Raw genomic sequence first — 23,537 nt, 5'->3', positions numbered from 1 at the left:
AAGGACCCTCAGTTCCAGAATGATCTTGTGGAGTAGAGCCACCTCCCAGTGCTGGATCACTGTGGCCAGTGTGATGAGAAGAGACTGGGGCAGCAGCAAGACTAGAAATGGACAGATCAGTGTCGAGGCTACTGTAGAATAAGAACTGGAACACAGATGGCTTTGACAAAGGTGGTAGAGAGCAATGGAGACGATGGGATGCTGGATGTATTGTGAAGACACGATTAACTGAATTTCCTGGTAATTGGGGTATGAGAGAAAGGGAGCAGTCAGGGAAGACACCCAGATTTCTGGCCTGAGCCCCTGGAAGGATGATGTGGCTGTGAACTGGCACAGAGAAAAACTGAAGGTGGAGACTCTATGTGGGGAATGATCAGGAATTAAATTTTGGACATGCCTAAGAGTAGAGATTACCAGAGCCCAAATTTAGAGTCAAGACTACCTGGATTTGAATCCTGACTGACACCTAACTTTGTGACCTTGATGGAGTTACTTAAATCCTCTGTGCTTTGGCGTTCTCATCTATAAAATGAGGATGGATAATGGCCCCCGGCTCAGAGAGTGCATGTAAGGAGGAAATGCGTGCTTTCCAGACTTTGTGTGTGCTGTTTGATTCTTCAAAAAGGCTCAGAACTTTGGAGATCAGGAAGAAATCTTCCCTCATCTCTATGCCTGCTTATCCCATCTCAAATAACCCTAAGCCCCCAAGATTTTGAAAGTAGAGATGTGGCTGTCTGCTCTGGTTTGGGGACAGCTGTGAGGAAGCTTTCAAAGCAGCTGGTATAGACATATAACTAGAACATTTTCTTCACCTCAGTTTCCTGGCGAAACAAGGCCTGCAGTTAGAAGGGAAAGGTTTTAATTACAAGGCCACCTGTCCAGGCATCTGAAGCCAACCCCAGCCTCTGGCTGGTTCCCTGTGGGCAATGGGGCATTTAGGGGGACTGTGCTCAGAGTCCCTAATGTCTTTCACATTTCCTAGTGCAGTATAATCATGGCGAAAATTAACAGATCTCAAAAACAGGCCCCATTATTGCTTCCCTCTCCCATTTGTTATTAAGGATGGAGAGAGAGATTGAGGGTTTGGGAGAACCTGAGTTCCATCCTTTCATGTGTTCAGGATGAGGTGGCCTTAAAATCAAATTATCTTGTGCTCTCCAAAGCAAACTGCACCCCTCTAATTCCCCCTCCAAATGGAGATAAGTGGTTTTCTAAGTTATTAATCGCCCACATTTTTAGACTGACATGTATATGAAAGGTGAGCTGGCTATATTCAAACCTGTAAAATAAAAATAAAAATTAATGGAAATTTCTAACTCTCAACACAAAAAAAAAAGAAAGAAAATAAGGCAAAGGAAAGAAGAAAAATGTAAAAGTAATGAATCATTTTTAGAGTGCCATTATTTAGATCACAAATGAACATACAAAAATTTAAATGTTTTCCAACTTTAGCTTTTTTTTTTTTTAAGTGCCAGGAAAATTAAATTGTAGATGGTCGTAGAGAGGGTTCGTTGGTCCTTAAAATGGTTTCCGTTTCTTCCTGGGCCCATAGCTAGATTACATTCCCCAACCTCCCAGATGTGGCCACGTGACTGAGTTCTGGCCAGTGAAATATGGGGAGCAGTGATGGGTGCCATTTCAGGCAGGTCCATGACAACCTCCCATGTGTAATTTGCCACATTCTTTCCCTTTCTGTGTGATCTAGGCAGCTACATGAGGGGAAGGGTGGAGTCACAACATGGAAGAAACCTGGGAGACCCAAGCACTGCTTAGAGAACCACCCACTGAGCAGAAAGAGCAGGTGAGAAATGAATTTGGATAGCAAGCCACTGAAATGTTGATGTTTATCTGTTAACAGCAACCAGTGTTCCACTAACTAATAAACAGTTCCTCTCTTACGCATCCCCTTCCAGACAGACTTACTGTGGCATTTACAAATACTAAGACTTCATAAGACCAGGTCCCAGAGGTTGTGAGTAAAGTCAATCAACAGACTAATCACAATCAACACAATACCTGTGTTGACCCGCTTACTCTCAACCTCAAGACTTCTTTAGCTAAAAAGCAATGTCTTCATTAGGAATGTGTTATTCCATAAAACCCCAGACACCCAGAACATGTCATTTTTTTAAAGGAAGAAATTATATTTAGCAAGAGAAGAAATCCAAAATAAACAACAATAGGAAATTAAATAATCCATCAGGTTGCCATAGTAACGGAAAGAGCATCCTCTCTACTATGAGCTGTGAGCTCCCTGAGGGCAAGGACCGGGTCCATCTTGCTCACCAATGCATCTCAGTTGGCCTGGCACACAAGGGCTATCCAACAAATATTTGCCCAGAGGATAAGAAGATGAAATGATGAACTTGCCTCTGCTCACCTCCTTCCTCATCTCCATACACACACACCCCCAATCTCTATATACCAAGTACACATTTGATGCCGCACCAAGCCGAGGACCATTGCACATACTACTCCCTCTGCCTGAAGTGCTCTGCCGCTCCTCACCCTCGCCTTCACTGTGTCCTTTGCCTGGTCACTCCTATCCCCTTCTCAGATCTCAGCACAAGCATCCCTCCCACGTCTCTCTGCACATCTCCTCTTCTATGTGAAGGGACAGTTAGGTGCATGATCATTTCCATAGCACTTGTCTGTATATAAAGCTACCCCGCTTATGTGAGCATGTGTTAATGATCTCTCTCCTCACCATCCCACCAGGGAGCTTAAAGATCTTGTGCACAGACCTCTCCCCGTGCCCCCAGCGAGAGCGTACGGCCCTCGGAACGTCCCCCATCATCAGGCTGAATGAATAAGTGACTGTGTCAGGTATCATTATTCCAATTTATTTAGTTGCTTGTATCCAGTCAGCCCAACTACTAGGTTGATTTTTTTCTCCTTCTATTTTTACATCATGTATAAAGAGATAGCTATTAGTATCAGTGAGGTACAAAAAAAAACCATGAGACATTAATAATACAGAATCAAAAAAAGTAATCTACCTTTATTCTCTTGCCTAATAAATGTGTATTTAGTGTCTCCTCCAAGGCATTATTTCAGCTACTGTTGAAGAGTCCCCTCTCCTCAGTTTACAGTTTTTCTCCAGGCTTCCTTGTATCCATGGTCCTTGCCCTGAGTAGTCTGCTGGACTAGTCTGTATCCCTTGCCTCACAGAAGGAATGAGAAAGCAGGGAGAAAACTTTAATCCAGGGCTGGGGGACTTCACCTTTCTCTCAGTCACACCAGGCCCCAACACAGCAGGCTGGATGCTTCTGCCCAATTCTCCATCTTCCAGTGGGGCTACCGCTATGTTCCTACTAAGGCAGCTTGGTCTAACCTTGTTGCACTTACACCAGCAAGAACTGCCTGAGTTCACATTCAATGAGTTCTCTCTTTTCATAAGTTAGGTGTTATCATTTCCATTTTAAGAGGACAAACTGAGACTTCCCAGGGTCACACAGTCAGGACTCAAAACTTAGGTCTCCCTGACTCTAGATTCAAGGCTTTTTCAACAAGCCTACCCTAACCCTACTTCTTTCTGTGTGTGGCTGGTGTTAATCAGAAGACTTTCTTCCCCAGGCTGGACTGACTTCCCACCATTTGCCAAACACATGCCCCCCACCTCACTCTGCCCTGGTGAACACATGACACCGTTTAAACCAATTCGGGGTTTAACCTGTAATCTTGGTGTCAGTTCGTGGCTAATAGCTGCCTTGTAACTTTAATGGGTGCACCAGGTCTCTGAAAGGTGCAGACAAGCCACCAAGAAACCCACTTTGAGTCTGCACGCTGGAACCATCCCTAGATATCAACCAAACTACATGTAGTTGTCAGGCAAAGCCCTTAGTTTTATCAGGAGTATTACAAAGATTTTTTTTTTAAACAATTGTTTTAAATGTTGCAAAAATGAAAACTACTATCAATACTTCTCTATGGAACTAATTAATTATTCTCCTAAACCAAGATCTATTAATATGGCATTACAACCAAAGCCTGAAATACTGTTCTGTTGTAAGTGGAAAACATTCCAGAAGCATGGATTTAAGTGTTGGACAAATAACATTTCCTCCAGATTCTAGCCTTAATCACCTTTAATTTACGTTAAATATGGCATTTTAAATGCCATAGTTTTTTCCTACAAAGAGGACTTCCATTTAGAAGCCGGACTTTCTGACTTTCCTTTCTTGTCAGTTCCTACAGCTATCCCCTCCCTTACCCTCGTTCCTGGTTCTATGCTACTTTACACAAACGCTTTCGTTTCTGGCTTTCTGTTCAGTGTACCACGACAATATCACAATTTCTTCCATCTCCTTCAATCTAGACCCCACTCACCCGGACTGACCCATCTCAGATGACTAACAGAGTGTGCCCCACATACCTGGGTACATGCACTCAGGAGTCTGAAGGAGCAAGAGTAATGCGACATTATGATGGGATTGGCCGAGGCACAGACCAACCCAAGTCCTGCCGCACACCAGCCACTGTCCCCACAAGGCTCCGGGGGCAAAGGGGTGCAAAGAGAATAAAGCTAGGCAGAGCAACACTTGGTTATTGGCTGGGGGTTGGCCTCAGGCTCCAAGCAGAACTCCAGCAAGACTGGCTGGGCTGTGAGCTCCCTACTAGTGCTAGTTAAGCCTGAGGGCCACCCTTGAATATTCACTTCCGGGCCCAAATCTGAGCCTCCCACAAAACCTAGCTACCACCACAACACAGAGAAGTAGAGAACAAGCAAGAAAAATGGGGTGGTGGACCCAATGCCCAGAATGGAGTAAATCTAGGCCACCTCCCCAGATCCTCTCCAAACAAGGGAGAGAAAGTGGCTGCACTCGAGGGAAAGAATGAGAATGACGAATGAATGAACTAAAGAATGAACGAATGAATGAATGGACAGGCAGACAAAAGAACAAGACCACAACTGAAAAAAGGCCAACCAATGAGGCCTTCTCTCAGAGGGTACGGGCCTCACTCCAAATCATCTCTCAGCACAAGACTCTCTTCCGAGAGGACTTCCATCTAGAAGGGCACATGGGGCAAGGGTAGGTCCTGTCTTTTATTCCTCAAGTAGCAGAGTTATTAGGAGGACAGGAGAGAGAGAGGGTCCCTTGGAGGGAAGAGTGTTAAGACCCTCAGCGTTCTGGTCACATGAAGGCAGAGAGAAAGGCCCATCCAAGGTTATAGGGGCCTTCTAGTGGCCTCAAAGCTCCATACACCTCCCCTCACCCTCCCACACACATTCTCACACCCTGCTCTGGGTGTGGTGCCCATAGAGTATCCACACTTCTTATGTCCACAGATGGGAGCCAACTGTGAAGGCTCAAGAACTGAGAGGGACCTTAGACCCATTCTCCTCAAGGGCCATGTTGCATACTTGCCTGAGTTTCTAAACCTCAAGTTTTGACTATTGATTTGCCCCAAAGGCTACATGAACAAAGAACCTGCAAGGAACTCAGCCATCTGCCTTCTGTCCTCCTTCTTCCATGACATATTCTTCAAGCAAAACCAAGGCACTCCGTGGTGCTTGGGAGGAGACAGCAGGCACGTGGGTAAGAGCCCAGGCTCTGGAGTCAGACCCCTGGGATTCAAACCCTGACTCTACTACTTACTAGCGGGTGACCGTCTGCAAGTCAGTCAAGCCACCGGAGTCTTAGATTTCTCATCTGTAAAACAGGGGGAGCAATAGTAATGACCTCACAGATCGGTGTGAAGATCAGAGGAGATCATTCGTGTAAAATGCTGAGCAGAGTGCTGGGCACACAGTGAGCACACCGTAAATACTGGCTGCCGTGACAATGAGGATGAGGTCACACTATCACTACTACTACTAATTTTCATCATTATTATGATTACTCTGGCTTTACTCTATCTGCATGGCTCCCAGAGGCCAATGAAATCTCAGCCTCCCTGCTTCTTTTTTTTTTTTTTTTCAGCCTCCCTGCTTCTTATTCCCTTTGCTTCTCCACAGGTGAGGACCCTGGTCTACCAAGGTGAATTCAAAGTCCTTCCTCACACTGAGAAAGACTCACACAGGGCTTTGGGAGCCAGGCTAAAAACCAAGGGCGCTGCTCACTTCAAAGACCACAGATTGTGAACAGGCTGATTTCCCTGACAGTTGCTCTCATGAAAGGACACAACCCCAGAGTTCCTGACCAGCCATTAAAACCGAAGGCCCAGCCCACTTCTTTCCCTCCCCATCCCCACTACATTTTATGAATTTCTTTGAAGGAAAAAAAAAAAAAAAAAACCATGGATTTGCTAAGCTTTCTTCTGGTTCATTTACTCGCACTCCTACCTCCAGTGAATACTCTGCTAGTTGTAACAGGGTTTAAGAAATGCTATAAGCAGAATTGGTAAAAATAGTAACAGAGCAGAAATTTATACCTTAAACAAATCATTCCAACAGATGGGACTTAAAGTATTTATTATCCCTCTCTGGTCTGGGACTTTTCAAACACGGCATTTCCAGCCGGCCAGACTGGGAGCTATTTGATAGTACCTCTCTGACCAATTACATACTAATTAAAAGACCTCGGTGTGGGCTGGAGGTAGCAGCTTTGCATATGGACTTTAATTACTGGGCTCAAGTTTTGCCAAGAAAACACAAAGGGCTTTTCTGGCTGGATGCAGAGGCTTAGAATGAACATATGGCCTGCTTGGGAGGGGAGGGTTAAGAGTGTCATCCTACACAGGAAGTGGAGTATTTCCCCCCTGTAATCTCCTGAAAGTAACTATGTACTAGGGTTAGACAAAATCCTTGGTCAGCCCAGGGAACAAAGGACAACCTGAGTGGGCAGTGAGCTGCCACCCTGGACACATCACATTCAATCCCAGGGCCATCTGTGGATTGGAATTCCTTCTTGCTCCCACCTCCGCCAGCCTTTTATTGTTGCATTTTTTGGGTCAGAACCTCAGGTCTCTTTCTGGGGTTTCACTGAGCCTGGAATAGCCTGGTATTAATTTTTGGTTACTCAGAATGTATTCCCCCATCTCCTGGTTACACTGTCCCAAACTCCCCAGACCATAAGGCTCTGGCAGCGGGGAGCATGTGGCCCAGTCCTGACCAATCAGCACAATTTAACACCTCGGGCCACAATGTTTGGTTCAAGGATGGACATTAGACCTAAACCGGTATAATCGGCATGATTTCTAGGATGTGTATGGAAGTTCAGTTGGGTAGACATGTTCTTTACCCAGGTTTGGAACTGAAAGGTGATGACTTTGAAGCTGTGGCAGTCATCCTGCTGCCACAGGGAAGAAAAGATGTGAAAGTGAAGCCAATCGAGGGGAAGTAGAACTGACAAAAAGGAAGAGGGAAACTGGAACACTGTGACAGCATTTGAGGTCCTGGATTAAGCCATTCCTGAATGCATCCACTCATGACTTCCCAGTGTTGTGAGCCAATAAATTACTTTTATGTTTAAGCTGCCTTTGGTTATGCTTTCTATCAATTTAGAACTGAAACAATACTATCTAACAGACATAAGACCAGGGCACAGGAAGTGAACACAACTGCCAACTGCTATAGGGATCCAGCCTGCAAAGAACACACTTGCTACAGACTCCATGGAGTGCCAGGGATCATGGCCCAGAATCAAAGAATTCTAGAGCTAGAAGAGACCTTGTGGACAAAGCATCCTATTCAACCATCATTGCTGACCTTCTTTTTCTAAACAGGTATGCATCTGAAGGCTTAGGGAAGAAAGATGTCACACGGTAAGCAAGAAACAAACTCTTCTTCCCATTGGTGTCTCAATGTCATGTATGTTGTTCAATAAAACCTTTCTGAATGAACATTACATGCCCAGTCACCAATAACCACTCCTTCTGCATGGCAAATAGCTCTTGCAATAAATTCCTTAATGGATTATGTTCACTTCCCACAACAACCACAGTCTCAATCTCTCTCTTTCCTTCTCTCCTCCTTTGCTTGACTAGCCTCTCATTTCTTCCTCTCCCCCATTCTGCCCCTTTAGTGGCTCAACACCTTTTCTTTACTTGTCAATGCAAACCTACATTGCCTACAGGCACTTAATAACCAACACACTGTCTGCTTCTCCATCCTTTAACCTCTACCTCAAACCATGAGTTATCTACCAACCCTCACCCACGCTTCACCTTCCCCCACAAGTCCATCGACTACATTTAAAAACAGCTCCAAATGTTTACACCCTGCCCCCAGAACACACGCATACACACAGACTAAAACCAAGTCTTCAATACCGAGTTATCAACATCTTTATGACTCTCAAGAGATGTTTCTTCCTAGGATCAGATCGCACGGCCACCTGAAATATTTTTCTATGGTTCAGGATGATACTGGAAAATAAGTCGAATTGGTCTATTTGTTGTCAGCTCCTTATAGGACATAACCAGATATTTAAACTTCCTGAAACTAAGTTCCCCTATTTCTATGACAGATTAATGCCACTTGCCAGTGTGTAATGTTAGCCACGTCCTGGTAACACACAGATGGAAAGCTTCACATAAGCGTTAAACAAGGTTATGACTCTCTGGAACCCAGTATACCATTGGCAGCCCTCAAGAATTACAATTACTATTTTTATATTCCATTTAGAGTGTCTTAGGAACTTACAGGTCTTTAGAGGAAAAGCTGTGGGATTTTGGATGAGATTCACAAACACATTTGATCTGTAGCCCAGGTGAAACCTTTTATTAAAACTCTGGACTGGGAAGGTAGAAAGTTAATTCAGGATATAAAATAAACAGGTGATACCTTGAATTTATGCAGGCCCCCGTCTGCAAAACTCTGCAACTGCTCTTATGTGTCATTTGATCGTCAGTGTCTTCTTTCACTGGAAGTTTTCCTGGGGCAAGAAATACAAATCAAAAAGAATTTAAAGACATTTACTATGGATACAAAGTCTAGGCTTTCATTCTTAGCACTGTTAACGTAACTCTATTTAGATAATTTACCTTCAAATCTTTCTTCTTAATCCAGCTTCAAAACTGTAATTCACTGTGAGGACTGGAAACCTTCGCCAGCCTGACTTGTTGAGCCTCCTGGGGGACAAGGCTGTGCACCATCTCACGTGCCCTCAAGGGCTTCCTTCCTCCTTTCTCTCCAGGCCAGAGTCCCACCCACCCTGGTTGCCACTCTACTACCAGAGGTATGGAGACTGGCTTCCAGAGAAGTCACCAAGGGGCCAATGGACTAAAAGGTAGGGGACTGAATTCTCACTGGAGTGAATTTTACCAATGGAAAACAGGTGTAAGAGCAGTGTGGGGAAAGGGCCAGACCCCCCCTATTTCCTTCCCCCTCCAACTATGCCGAGGTGTGATTCCTCCATGCAAACTATCTGGAGCAACCCCATACACTGAGGGACCTGCTTGAGGCTTCATGGCTTATTTTGAATTGGTAGCCAACACACAAACAAAAATCAATGTACCCTATTACTTTCTTACTTCACCCTCACCATCCTGGGATTTTACCGTCCTGATCAAGTATTAGTACCCCAGCTCTTCCTCAGACCCTGCTTTCTGGAGGGCCAGGCTAAGATGTTCATTTTCTCTATTCCAGCATTTCTCAAGGTGTGATTTTGCAGGCTACCTGCATCAGAATCTTCTGGGGTACCTGCCAAAAAGGCAGATTTCTGGCCTACCCTGGAAATTCAGACTCAGTCGGCCTGGGGTATGTACAAGCCATCTGCAATACTGAGCTGTACAGGTGATTCTTCAACACTCTCAAATGTGATGACCACTGGTCCAAGTTTCTCCAGTGCCCCCCACCTCTGCACAGAGGATTTTATGGTCACTCAGGACAAAACTCTTGGGTTCTTTCCCTCTCTCCCACATTCTTGTTGACTTGTACTGATACCTGTCAATACAATGTCCCTTGTATCTGGATCTGTCTTCTCTCTCTCTCTCTCTTTTTTTTTGGTTGAAGTATAGTTGACACACAGTGTTATGTTAGTTCCAGGTGTACAACATAGTGATTCTAGTGATTCAACACCTCTCTGTGTTATGCTGTGCTCACTGCAAGCTAGCTACCATACACCGTCACAGTACTAACGGATCCTTCCCTACGCAGTACCTTTCATCTCTGTGACTTACTCATTCCGTAACTGGAAGCCTGTACCTCCCACTCCATGTCACCCATTTTGCCCATCCCCCCCACCCACCTCCCCTCTGGCAAATACCAATTTGTTCTCTGCTCCTGTCCATGTTATCAAGGTGTATGGAGAACAAAAGCCATGGTACTCACCAGCCTCTCTGACCCAGGCAGAGTTCCATTTGGCAGAATTCTAGAGCTGGTTCCTTTATATTCTAGTTGCCCCTTTAAACCTCAGCTTTTTCTCTGTGCCCCAGGGCCAACAAACCTGCTCATGGTCCCTCAGTACTATCCTTTGCAGCCTGGGGGGTGGAGTTCCCCTTATTACCAAGTCTCCTTTCTCTTGCTGTTATTCTCTGTGTGGTCTTTTCTTTTTCAGAAGCTGTTCAGTCAGCTCTCAGTTCTTCTTCAGGAGGAACTGCTCTATAAATAGGTGTAGATTTGGTGTGTGCCTGGAGGAGGTGGGTTTAGAGTCTTCCTACATCGCCATCTTGGACTGGAACTCTTCGGTTTTCTTACTCCATTTCCCCACCCCCCTCCACCCCCCGTTTGAGCTCATCTTCTTTCTCCTGGAATGTTCACTAAACCCTCCTCAACGTTCTCCCCACCCTCCTTCTTCCAAACGGGGATGAAAGTGGGAGATCAGGCTGCATATTTCATTGAGCATCTGGAATAGTCCAATACAAGAAGTGGACACTCAGATTCTGTCAGATATATTTGGCATCCCCGAGGTGGTGGATCTTCCCTGAGTCAGAATCACGCCTCTGCTGGGGTGGTGCTTCCTGCCTATGTGTGGTGTTTAATTCTTCCAACACAGCTACACTCACTTTGCACATCACAACGTGTCCTGTCAAGACCACATGAGCTGGGGCCAATCCATTTCCACAGAATTCCATATCCAGTGGGACACAATGTACATAGTGGGTGCTTTACCCAAGTCAGTGGCAGTGGGGCTAACAAGAATGCAACATTCACTGCTTTTCTTTCTTTTTCTCCCTTTCAATCCTCCCATAACTCTCAATTACTCAATTTCCTCTCCTAACTTGGTAAACACTCCTACCACAGCTCGAGCACTCTCCTCTACTCCCTTTGGCATGGCTTTGGCCAAAATCCATTTGACGGCACCTGTGTTCTATTTATTTCCCTCTTCACGTGCCTATTCTTTCTGGCTTGAGAAACTGAAGCAAAAATGTCGTTATCATAAGGACACAAATTGTATTGCTTAACTGGTATAATTACAGCTAATATTTGTTGAGCATTTACCATGAACGAAGCCTCTTCCAGGCACTTCCTCATTTAGTCCTTTCAACAGCCATAGTATGTAGGTACTATTTTTGACCCACCTTCCTAGGCGAGGAAACTGAGGCTTAGAGAGAGGCTTAGAGAGACTTAGAAAGTGCTGGAGCTTGCCTGATCACAAGATCTAGGCTCTTAACCCTTCTGGTACCTTCTTCCAGTACCACCTGATGATGCATGATGAGTTTCCCCAATGCAGCTACCTGGTACGAACTCCCCATGCTGAACAACTGTCCCCAAGTCCACAGTCAGGGTTGATGCAAGTTGACACACCCTGACAGCAGGTTACCAGCTTCACAATCCTGGTCCTCCATCAACCCTTTGATTTTTGCAGATCTAATTTTGCAGTTCCATTTCCCACATGGTTCTCCCACATCAAGCGGACATTTCATTTCTGAATAACAGTCTTCATGTTTGGCTTGCCTCATAAGCATTCTTGCCACATTAAGCCAAAAGTTCATTTCCCCCCAATATTTCTTCCACAAACGTCATCCACTCCATCCCCCCTAAAACCCTGCATCATAGTCTTTCATCCCAGCATCTGAACCACTACAGAATGTGTCTCAGAGCCATCTTCGGTGACTCACAATCCCCACAACAGATTCTCTGTGGGCACTTGACAGTTTCTCCTTTGAAATCGCCTTCCAAAGACTAATTAGCTCTCAATCTCCCAGGGAACAATTCTCTTCTGTCATTCTGTGTGGACTCTCTATTTCCTTCTCTTGCATCTGTCTCTGTCCTTCTGAGCCTTTAAAACTGACCAAGATCTGGGCTGAGGGATGAGGTTAATTACTTGCCTTTTAGCATGCCACTTGTTTCATGAAGGCACGGGGCTAGCCCTCATGTTTAACAGGCTGAGGCATCTCATGATGGCACTGTTCCCCTTCTTGGACCTTCAGGTGATGGCAACTGTCACCCACCCCAACTTAATTTAACTTTTAATTTTAAGCTTGTCTTTCCAACTATCATGCTCTCCCCAAGCCATCTCACTCTCCCCCAATATGCACATCTGGAACCATTCACAAAGTGGTGGTTGAAATTTCCACTAATTCAAATGGAATGCTAGGGATGGAGGCCACTGGGAGGCCCTCAGCTTCCCCCAGGTCCCAGGCAAGTAGCTCTACTCTAAGAAATGCATGAGTCAATAAACATCCTAGAGCATGCCCACTGGGCGCTGAACCAGGGGCACTGGAGTGTGATGGCCCTAAGTCATGCCAGGACATCACAGACAGGACTAAGGACTTAACAGTGGTCCCCCAACATTCGTATGTTGAAACCCTATCCCAGTGTGACTTTATCTAGAGACAGGGTCTTTAGGAGGTAAGGAAGGTGAGGTGAGACCATAAAGGTGGGGCCCTAATCCAATAGGACTATGGCCTTGTAAGAAGAGAAAGAGATCTCCCAGTCTCTTCTCTCCTCACCATGTGAGGATATGACCAGAAGATGGTATCTACATGTCAAGAAGAGAATGCCCACCACAATCCAGTCATGGGGTTCGCTGATCTTGGTCTGCCCAGCCTTCAGAACTCTGAAAAATAAATTTCTGTTGTTTAAGCCACCCAGCCTATGGTGTTGTGTGGCAGTGTTAACACAGACAACCAGCTCTTATGTCCGTGTCCAGTTAATGTGGTTCAAGGGAAAACCAGGAATCCAGAGCCTTTGCTCTCCTCATCTGCCTAGTCATTCTGCCCAGGAAGGGTTCAGAAATCAGGGAGGGCAGCAAGAAAACCAGGGAAAAACACACTGAAAACAGACTCATTCATCCATCGATGATGGATGACTAAAAAGCATTTATGGAATGACTATTGTGTACAGTTATAAATACTTTCAAACACAATATATTCACATTTGTTTATAAATACATGGAAGAAACATGTGGAAAGATACACACTAAATGGATAAGGGTCACCTTTGGGGTAGAGAATAGGAGTAAGGAAGGGAGAAAAGGGGTGAGGATGATGAAGAGGGGCTTTTAATGATGTAAAATTGTTTTAATGTGTTCACCTATAAAATAAAACACACACTTGCAAATATCTGCTGAATGAGGAAGAAAGGCAGTAGGCAAGGCACACCGGATCTGGCTTTCCTATTCAACAGGCAATCCTACTCCCCAGGCCTTTCTTTCTGGGACCTGGGAATGTAATCATTTCGAAGGCACCAACAGTTTGCCTCTCCTGTTAACAGCTGTATCCCAGCACCTAGGAAGGTGCCTGGCACAGAGTAAATGCTCACTCACTCACTGGCTGCTTGGATGCATGAATGAATGCATGAATGAATGAATGGGGGAAGGGGGCCCAGAGTCTAATTGGAAAGTTCTGTGGGAAGGTCTATCCCAGGCCAGGAGATTTAGTCGAAGCCTCAGGAAATAAATCAGAGTTTCTAAAGAATTTTTATAACTCACAAGTTGAGACAGTTCAAAGGACTCTGGGTAACACATGCCTCAAGAGAAGGGCCAGAGGGACCAGAACTCTGGAACTAGGGTCTCAGGTTCCAGCACTTGCAAGGGACACTAATGTCCCCAGCAAAAGAGTATGCCTCCTCTGCTACCAGTGCCCACTAGATCCCACGTGGTCCTTGTAGAGACCCTGCCCTCCCCAAACAAGTCTGGAATAGAAATGACTTGTTGCAACACCACAGTGAGACTGAGCATGAGAGGAAGGTTAAGAGCATAGCCTCTCGTCCCATCACTGTGCTCTGGTGTCCCCACCTGTGAAATGAGGATGGTCAGAGTACCTTCTTTATCCACACTCAGACCTAGGAAAGAGGAGGGGAGTTTAATGAAATGTGGATTGATTTGAAGATAGCCAAATAAAACCATGTGACTTCATCCATGCAGAGTTCAGCATTCTAACTCCTAGAAATCAGATGCATTAAGACGTACATTTGATGCATCATTGTGACGGTCTTCAGATGGGCCACGCTGGCTAGACTAAATGACAATGTCAGGGCAGAGCTATTTTGGAGCATACATATTCCTTCCACCAGCTAGTCAATCAACTCATCAATGCCTAACTAACCTTGTTTTATGTGTATTTTTGTTCAAAGACCTTATTTAATACACATTGTTGATTCCATTCACACTGAACCCATGGTTAGGGGCACTGTCAATGATGCCTGAAGGAAGCTGATCGAACATAGGTATCTTCTCCATAAGGCACATCACAGCCTTTGTGCACTTAGGAACACTAGACAGCCCTTCGGCACTATACCTGGGGGCCATTTCAAATAGTGAAATCACCGACAAAAAGCACAGAAAATGTGTCACAACACAAACACCGAGAAGGCAGAGTGTCATTTTCATCCACCTTGGCTAGGGAAGTGCCCGTCCCAGGACTCACACATGTGCCTCTCCGAGCACGTCCACACATGACCACAAGAGCGTCACCGGTACTGATTTCCAGGTTCCCAATAAAGTTTAGCAAGTAAGCAAAATTCCAACTATTGAATCTGTGAATAATGAGGCTGAATGGTATTTTGTAATCTTTCTCCTTTGCAAACCCTTAAAGTTTCTTTTCGTTTCCATTCAAGGCATGAATTTTGTGGGTTTGAAACTGTCCTCACCTACCTCCCTTACTCTCCTGCTTTGTCCTCATCCTCAGGCCTTAGGAACCAAGCTGGACACTGGATGCCCTCTGCTTTCTGCCCTGAGGACGCCAGATAAAAGATGGGATCTGTGGCTGTGTGTGGTCAAGGCAAGAGCCGATGGAACCTGGGGAAAGGTGTGAGCAACACCAGAAGAGGAAGACCCTTGCTTGGCAAATGCCAGAGGGCTGGGGGTGGAGAAGAGGAGACTGAAGCCTACTCTCTGGTTTGAAATTACACAACTCCAGTACATACTGAGGAACGGTGAGATTCTGAGTAAAATGATGTAGGTATCTGAAGGAAGGTAAGGAGTCCTTCTTGGGACCCATTAAGTCTAAAGTGCCCACAACATCCAAGACAGTATATATGTATCAATCGGCACTCTCAGTTGCAGGGACAAGAAAACAATCCTGGCAAATTCAAGCAGACAAAGAACTCACTAAAGGGTATCCGACAATTCACAGAATTTCTGTAACAGCCAGAGAACCAAGGTCACCACTTCTTGCACCGCCAGGAGCAAGCACCAAAGTCATTCTGGACCTAGTCCAGTGAGGAAGCCCTAGTTGATACCACTGGAAACAAACTGCAGTTCACAGTTCTGCGCCAGGCCTCTGCTTCTAGAACATGGCTGCTTCCCCAAGAAGCCAGAATGTGTCCACCATCCTCACAAGGATGGATTCTGCATGGGCCCTGCTTCTGATCTCAATTGGGCCATAGGCCCGTGCTCTAGCTGCCAGGTTGGGGATGGGGTTAGGGATGAGCCTCTGCCATTAGCCATCTCTGGAGTGTGAAATGGGTCCTGCCTCATAAGGCAGGAGATGCCCAACACAGTGGAATGATGCTCAGATGTCGGGAAGACCAACAGAATAACAAATGTCTGCTATAATATATTCAGAAGGGTTAGAAATAGGACTGGTAAGAACAGCTCCTACTTTTACGCACTTACCATGTGTCGAGCACCACACAAAATGGTTAACATGCATTTAGAGTTTAAACTATGCAAAAACTATAGCGTATAGAGAAGAGGTAGAGGGAGGGCAAAGCAATTTACGAGGGCAGCCAACCACGCTGGTTTGCCCAGGACTGAGGGGTTTCCTAGTACGCAGGACTTTCAGTACTAACACCAGGAAAATCTCAGGGAAAACAGGGCCCTTGGTCAGTCTAGTCACATCAGCCTGCCCTGGGCCCCAGATCTGGCTTATACAACAGGGAAAAGTGGCTTAACTTCCTGTAACCTCAATTTCTGCATTTATAAAATGAATAGAACAAAAATATCTCCCTCCTGGAACTGTTGTGGAGAATTAGAGATGATATGTATGAAGTACTTGGCACTGCACCAGGTATACAGTAAGAAGACCCAAAAAATGCTAGAAATTATTCTTATAAACTCCCAGAAAACTTGAGTTTCCCCACATCAAAACAAATGGTTGAAATGAATCTTCTCTCCAAGCCCGAACAACTCCACGCTGTACTCTGGATGCCTAAGCATTCATTGCATCCCTAACCAGATGGTGGCTGAAGTTTAGGGAGGACGGGAGAAATTAGCACAACCAGCTAACCTAATCCTTAAGGCAGGAAAAAGAGGCAGAGGCAGCAAAGAAGAACAGAAGAAATAGATCACAGATGAAGAAGACATTATTATGGAAGTAGAATAATTATAAAAAGTCAGGATGGGCAAGTCAGATGCACTACTGCAGGCAAACCAGGAGGCTGGAAACACAGTCCACAGTGCAACCAGGGAAAACGGAAAGACCTCCTAATACATGGAGCATCAGGTAGGTACTGAGCTAACATTAGCTTCAAACAGATAGCGGTCAACTTTTTCTTAAAGGATCAGACGCTACATATTTTAGCTTCGATAGGGCTTATAGCCTCTGCCGTAACTACTCAGTTCTGCAGCTGGAACACAAAAGCAGCCACTGACAATATGTAAACAAATGTGTGTGGCTGTGTTCCAATGAGATCTTATTTCCCAAAAGAGGCGGCTGGCCTGCGGACCACACTTTGCCCAACCCGGCTTACACTAAAGCCAGTCTTCTGGACCCCCCCTAACAAAGCTGATAAACAAGCCTCAAAAGAATCAAACTAATTCCAAGGACCTTAACTGCATCCCAGACCAACAAAGCCCAACAATATATACAGGAATGCAAAGAACGCCAACACTCAACAATATAAAATACACAATATCTGGAATCCGATCAAAACTTACTAGTCAAGCAAAGCACTGAAAATATACCCCATAATGAGGAAGGGAAAAAAAAATCAATCACAAGGAATGTCACAGATGATACAGAAAAAGCATACAAAAACATTAAAACATTATAACCAGGTAAGTTCCGGAAAGTTAAAGGAAAGCCTGAGCACGTTAAGAAGAACCATCAAAGGGGCACCTGGGTGGCTCAGATGGTTGAGCATCCGCCTTTGGCTCGGGTCATGATCCCAGGGTCCCGGGATCGAGTCCCGCATCGGGCTCCCTGCTAGGTGGGGAGCCTGTTTCTCTCTCTGCCTCTGCCTCTCTCTCTCTCTCTCTCTCTCTGACTCTCATGAATAAATAAATAAAACATTAAAAAAAAAAAGAAGAAGAAGAACCATCAAAGGCAGAAAGAGTTGTTAAGTCTAACTTCTGGTGGCGAAAAATACAACGTCTGCGATGTGAAATAAATTGGATGGAATTAAGGAGCAGATTAGACATTACAGGAAAAAAATTAACGAATTTAAAGACATAGAAATAGAAACCATCCAAAATGAAATACTGATAGAAAAAAAAAAAACCCATTAGAAAAAAAAAATGAACAGAGCATCAGTGAGATGTCTAACAACAAAAGCAGACAAATACACTTGTAATTGGAGTCCAAGAAAAAAGAAGACAGGTCCGTGAGGCATAAAAATATATTTGAAGGGGAGCCTGGCCTGGGTGGCTCAGTCGTTAAGCGTCTGCCTTCGGCTCAGGTCATGATCCCAGGGTCCTGGGATGGAGCCCCGTGTCGGGCTCCCTGCTCAGCAGGGAGTCTGCTTCTCCTTCCCCTCTGTCCCTCCCCACTGCTTATGCTCTCTCTCTCTCTCTCTACTCTCTCTCTCTCAAATAAATAAAATCTTTAAAAAGAAATCTCTCATATGTGAATTTAAAAAACAAAACAATCAAGTAAAGGAACAAAAAAGAGAGAGAAGCAAACCAAGAAACAGACTCTTAACTACAGAGAACACACTGATGGTTAGCAGACTGGAGGTGGAGGGGAGGGAAGGGTGAAGTAGGTGATGGGGATGAAGGAGAGCACTTGTCATGATGAGCACCGCGTGGTGTATGGAAGTGTTGAATCACTAAATTGTACACCTGAAATTAATATAACACTGTATGTTAACTAATTGGAATTTAAATAAAAACCTAAAAAATTTTTTTCCTTAAAAGAGAAGTGACTGTCCACAGGAAAAATATCAAGAATGCTTTGAGGGGTTCATAGCACATGGAGAAACAAATGAGTAACAACAGCACAAAGAAGGAGAGAAGAGAGGAAGGGTTGGAAATATACTTTCATAAGTTTCTTACACTAAACATGTATTACTTGAAGAAAGACTGTGGTAAGTTATAGGTGTATACAGTAAACCCTACAGGTACCTCTAAGAAAATACAAAAAGAGCTGATTAAACCAGTAAAGGAGATAAAAAGGGAATTATATTGACTGCAAATAGGCACAAGGGATCCTTCTGCAGTGTCAGAAATATTCTAAAACTAGATTGTGGTAATGGTTGCACAACTCTAAATTTTCTAAAAATCTGGGGCACCTGGCTGGGCAAGGCACTGAGCAGTCAGCAGAGCATTTGACTCTTTTTTTTTTTTTAAGATTTTATTTATTTATTTGACAGAGAGAGACACAACGAGAGAGGGAACAAAAGCAAGGGGAGGGGGAGAGAGAGAAGCAGGCTTCCCGCGGAGCAGGGAGCTCAATGCGGGGCTCGATCCCAGAACCCTGGGATCATGACCTGAGCTGAAGGCAGACGCCCAACAACTGAGCCACCCTGGTGCCCCCAGAGGGTTCTATCCTTGATCTCCAGGTCAGGAGTTCAAGCCCTGCCTTAAAAAAAAAAAAAAGACTGACAATCTCAAGTGTTGGCAAGGATGTAGGAGCAACTGGAAGTCTCATACCTTATTAATGGGGATGCAAAATGGTGCAGCCACTTCACAAAACAGTTTGGCAGTTTCTTATAAAATTAAGCATACACTTAGTATATGACCCAGGAATCCTAATCCTTCATATTTATCCAAAAGAAATCAAATCAATCATATAAACACTTATGTGTCAATTCTCATAGCAGCTTTAGCCTTCATAGCCAAATACTAGAGACCACTTAAATGCCCATCAATAGGTAAATGAATAAACACATTGTGGTACAGTCATACAGTGGGTAACTACTTAGTCATTAAAATGAATGAACCACTGGAGCACCTGGCTGGCTCGGTCAGAGGAGCATGTGACTCTTGATCTTGGGGTGAGTTTGAGCCCCACATTGGGTGCAGAGATGACTAAAAATAAATAAATAAATAAATAAATTTTTAAAACTCGAAAATAAAAATAAACAAAATGAATGAACTGCCAACACTTGGAGCAGCATGGCTGAATCTCAAAAGCACTAGGCAAATATAAAAAAATCAGACATACAAAAAACGACCTACTGTGCAATTTAACTTGTATGAAATTTTACAAAGGGCAAAATTCTAGTAATAAAAAGCAGGTCAGTGGTTGCCAGGGGCCCGGGTACAGGGAAAGGATAAACTGACAAAGAGGAATGGGGGATCTTTCTGGGGTGGTGTAAATGTTTTGTATCATGACTGGGGTAGTGGTTGGAAGACTTTATACACTTGTCTAAAGTCATTGAATTTAGATGAATTGTACACTTAAAACTGATTTTATTTACTGTATTATATCTCAGTAAAATTGACAAGATAAAATAAAATACATTGGAATCAGTAATGAGACCAAAGCATGCAGGAGACTATCCTCTTAGGGAAAATATTTGAACTTAAACATTTAAATCATTTGTTTTTATTTATATTTCATAGTATATATATTTGTATACTAGCATATGTATATAATTTATAAATAAATATACATTGAGACACCTACTCATTTTTTTTTCATTGATAGGGATTAACCATTTGAAACATTTGGAGAGGGGCGCCTGGGTTGCTTAGTCAGTTAAGCGTCCAACTCTTGATCTCAGCTCAGGTCTTGATCTCAGGGTCATGAGTTCGAGCCCCGTGTTGGGCTCCAAACTGGGCATGGAGCCTATTTAAAAATTAAAATAAAAATAAAATAATAATAATGATAAAACATTTCAAGACCTTTGAGTTGTTGTAAGCCTAGAAGGGCAATTTCAGTAATGTGGTAGAAACAGAAACCAGATTGTAACAGCTGTTGAAAAGTGGGGATAATAAGCAGACTTCTCTTTCAAGACATTTGGTGGAAAGGGCATAGCTAAGGCATAGTGGAGAGTTAGGGAAGGTCATTATTTGTAGAATGAGTCACTTCAACATAGGTTTAAAGAAAGGAGTCAGAAAAAATAAATAAATAATATCGTGGGGGGAGAGAGAGAAGAAAAAGTTGTGGGTAAAATATCCACAGTTTGCAAAAGGAGACTGTTCTGGGGCCTCGGTGAAGAACAGAGAGAGTGGGGGGGTTGTCAGGTTGATAGTCTCATTTATTAATGAATTATTAAGCAAGGTCATCAAATACACAGAAGAACGCAGGGTAGGAATCTTTGGAAGAACCAGGATGGCCAATAATAAGCAAACTGACTGGACCCATACACGTGTATAGATAAGCAGCTGTAAGAAAGCAGCTGAGCTTCTATCATGAAGTTATTTTTATGGTGATGGTACCTACCACACACTCACATTTCCAAGCTAACCCCGAGATGGTTGACTGGAGTTAGCTGCTCAGACTTGGCCACTCAAGGAAATGTCTCTTGATGTCTACTCTAGCAAGAGATGGCCCAGGAGGTGGAACGTGGTAGGGACCTAAACAGAAAGTGGTAAACTGGTATCTGTGCCCCGGGTCCCCCTGTAATTCATCTACCACCCACAGGACCTTGGACCAAGATTCGCATTTTGCCTCAGATGCTAATTTTGGTCCCACTGGTCAGTGCTAACCTGGGTGTGGTGGTTGTGTGGGTGGGACCACCGGGAAGTGGAGGAAATGGGACTGGTGAATCAGGCGGGGCCCCACTGCAGCATGGCCTGACTCACCCAGGACCATGGGAATGGGGACTTCGGGGCTGGTGGCGCCATCCCTGAGCAGCACCAGGGCCTTGAGGGGCATCATTAGTGGTTGCGAATGCTTGCCCATCACTTCCCACAAGGTGGCCTCAGGGCCTGCCCACATGCCATCTGAGTAATTATGTCATATTTACCTTCCTGTAGATCCAGAAGAACTAGCCCTTGACTTCCGGACTTAGCCTCTCTTAGTGCTGCCCTGAATGATACAGTGAGTTGAGCCTTAAAGATGGTGCTTCTTTCCAAAACTAGTCATCCCTTTTTCCTTCCTACTCCATGCTAAAGGATTCAACAGGACTTAGAGGTGGGGGCTCTGACCACCTTCTAATTTATCAGCTGCAATGCTCTTCTCCCAAAGCAAACCAGACAGCCTCTACTACTGGTGTGGACACTCAGTGTCGTTTCTCTATCTACTTCGAGTAACTCTACTTTTTTGCTCTGAAGAAACAACCCTCCTTCACTTTTCAGTTGATGTGGTTCAGGTAGTGCCAACTCAACCCCCGGCCCCAGGGGAGGCACATATGAACCTGCCTGGCTTGTTGGAACATCGCCATCTCTTGGCCAATGACTGGTTCAACAATGGGTATGTGACCTGAAAAGAGTCATCAAGACCCAGTTCTGAGAATTCTGTGGGACTCTTAGAGGAGAGAATCATTTTTTGCTGAGGTTACTGAGAGCATAGAATAGAGGCCTCAACTAAAATTAACAAGTCAGGGAACGACAGATGTTGGTGGGGATGTGGAGAAAGGGGAACCCTCCTACACTGTTGGTGGGAATGCAAGCTGGTGCAACCACTCTGGAAAGCAGTATGGAGGTTCCTCAAACAGTTGAAGTTAGAGCTACCATTCGATCCAGCAATTGCACTACTGCGTATTTACCACAAAGATACAAATGTAGGGATCCGAAGGGGTACGTGCACCCCAATGTTTATAGCAGCAATGTCCACAATAGCCAAAGTGTGGAAAGAGCCAAGATGTCCATCGACAGATAAATGGATAAAGAAGATGTGGTATATATACACAATGGAATATTATGCAGCCATCAAAAGGAATGAGATCTTGCCATTTGCAACGACGTGGATGGAACTGGGGGGTGTTATGCTTAGTGAAATAAGTCAATCAGAGAAAGACATGTATCATATGACCTCACTGATATGAGAGATTCTTAATCTCAGGAAACAAACTGAGTGTTACTGGAGTGGTTGGGGGTGGGAGGGATGGGGTGGCTGGGTGATAGACATTGGGGAGGGTATGTGCTACGGTGAGCACTGTGAATTGTGCAAGACTGTTGAATCACAGATCTGTACTTCTGAAACAAATAACGCAACATATTTTAAGAAAAAAGAAAAAGAAGATAACAGGAGAGGAAGAATGAAGGGGAGTAAGTCAGAGGTGGAGATGAACCATGAGAGACAATGGACTCTGAAAAACAAACTGAGGGTTCTAGAGGGGAGGAGGGTAGGGGGATGGGTTAGCCTGGTGATGGGTATTGAGGAGGGCACGTTCTGCATGGAGCACTGGGTGTTATGAACAAACAATGAATCATGGAACACTGCATCAAAAACTAATGATGTAATGTATGGTGATTAACATAACAATAAAAAATTTTTAAAAAAAAGAATAGAGGCCTCAAGTTACTGGCAGCTTTTTTTTCTTTTTTAAGATGAAGTTAAATAACCCTATGTGCCAAGAACTGTTTTAAGTGTCTCTATATATTATTATCTCATTTAATTCCCACATCAGCCCCAGGAGTCACAAGTTCTATTACACAAGGAGGCACAGTTTGATGGTCGATAATACTGCATTTGAATTCTGGCTACATCATGTACTATCTGTAATAGGCAAGTTATGTAAACTTTCTATACCACAGTTTCCTCATCTATATAATGGGGCTAATAATAGTACCTATCTCATAGGTTGTTGTAAAGATTAGTCAGTTTATCAATGTGCAGTCTTTAGAAGAACACCAGGCACACAGCAAGTGCTCAGCAAATTTTAGCTATGACTATCACCATCATCATCTCCAGTGTAAAGACAAAGAAAACAAGGCGCCAAGATGTTAAGAAACTAATCTATGGTTGTACAACTACTAAGTGATGGACTGGGGATTTGAATTAAGGCTGCTTCTGGCTCTAGAGACTGTATTTTTAACTGCACAATACTTCCTGTGCTCCAGCACCCTACGGGAGAGTCTGGCCAAAAACACAGAACACACACAAAGCAGAGCTGAGAGATGGACAGGTTAAAATGGAGTCCTGGAGACACTGTCAGGGCCCTTGAATCTGCTGTCTTAGTCCATTCTAGTTGCTGTAACAAAAACACCATAGAC

General features: G+C 44.3%; 1 long non-coding RNA gene across 1 annotated transcript in view; it reads right to left on the bottom strand.

The window, feature by feature from the left end:
• The window catches only part of LOC113928889, a 124,838-nt gene that overhangs the window by 8,282 nt on the left and 93,019 nt on the right, over nucleotides 1–23,537 (bottom strand). The window contains exon 4 of the long non-coding RNA XR_003521992.1: nucleotides 8,729–8,819. This is a non-coding gene — a long non-coding RNA (uncharacterized LOC113928889). The remainder of the gene's footprint in view (nucleotides 1–8,728; nucleotides 8,820–23,537) is intronic.

This window comes from Zalophus californianus, chromosome 5 (assembly GCF_009762305.2).
Source record: "Zalophus californianus isolate mZalCal1 chromosome 5, mZalCal1.pri.v2, whole genome shotgun sequence".
In the NCBI taxonomy this organism is placed as follows: Eukaryota; Metazoa; Chordata; class Mammalia; order Carnivora; family Otariidae; genus Zalophus; species Zalophus californianus.
Note: the sequence above shows the minus strand (reverse complement) of the source record. Positions and strands in the feature narration are given on the sequence as shown.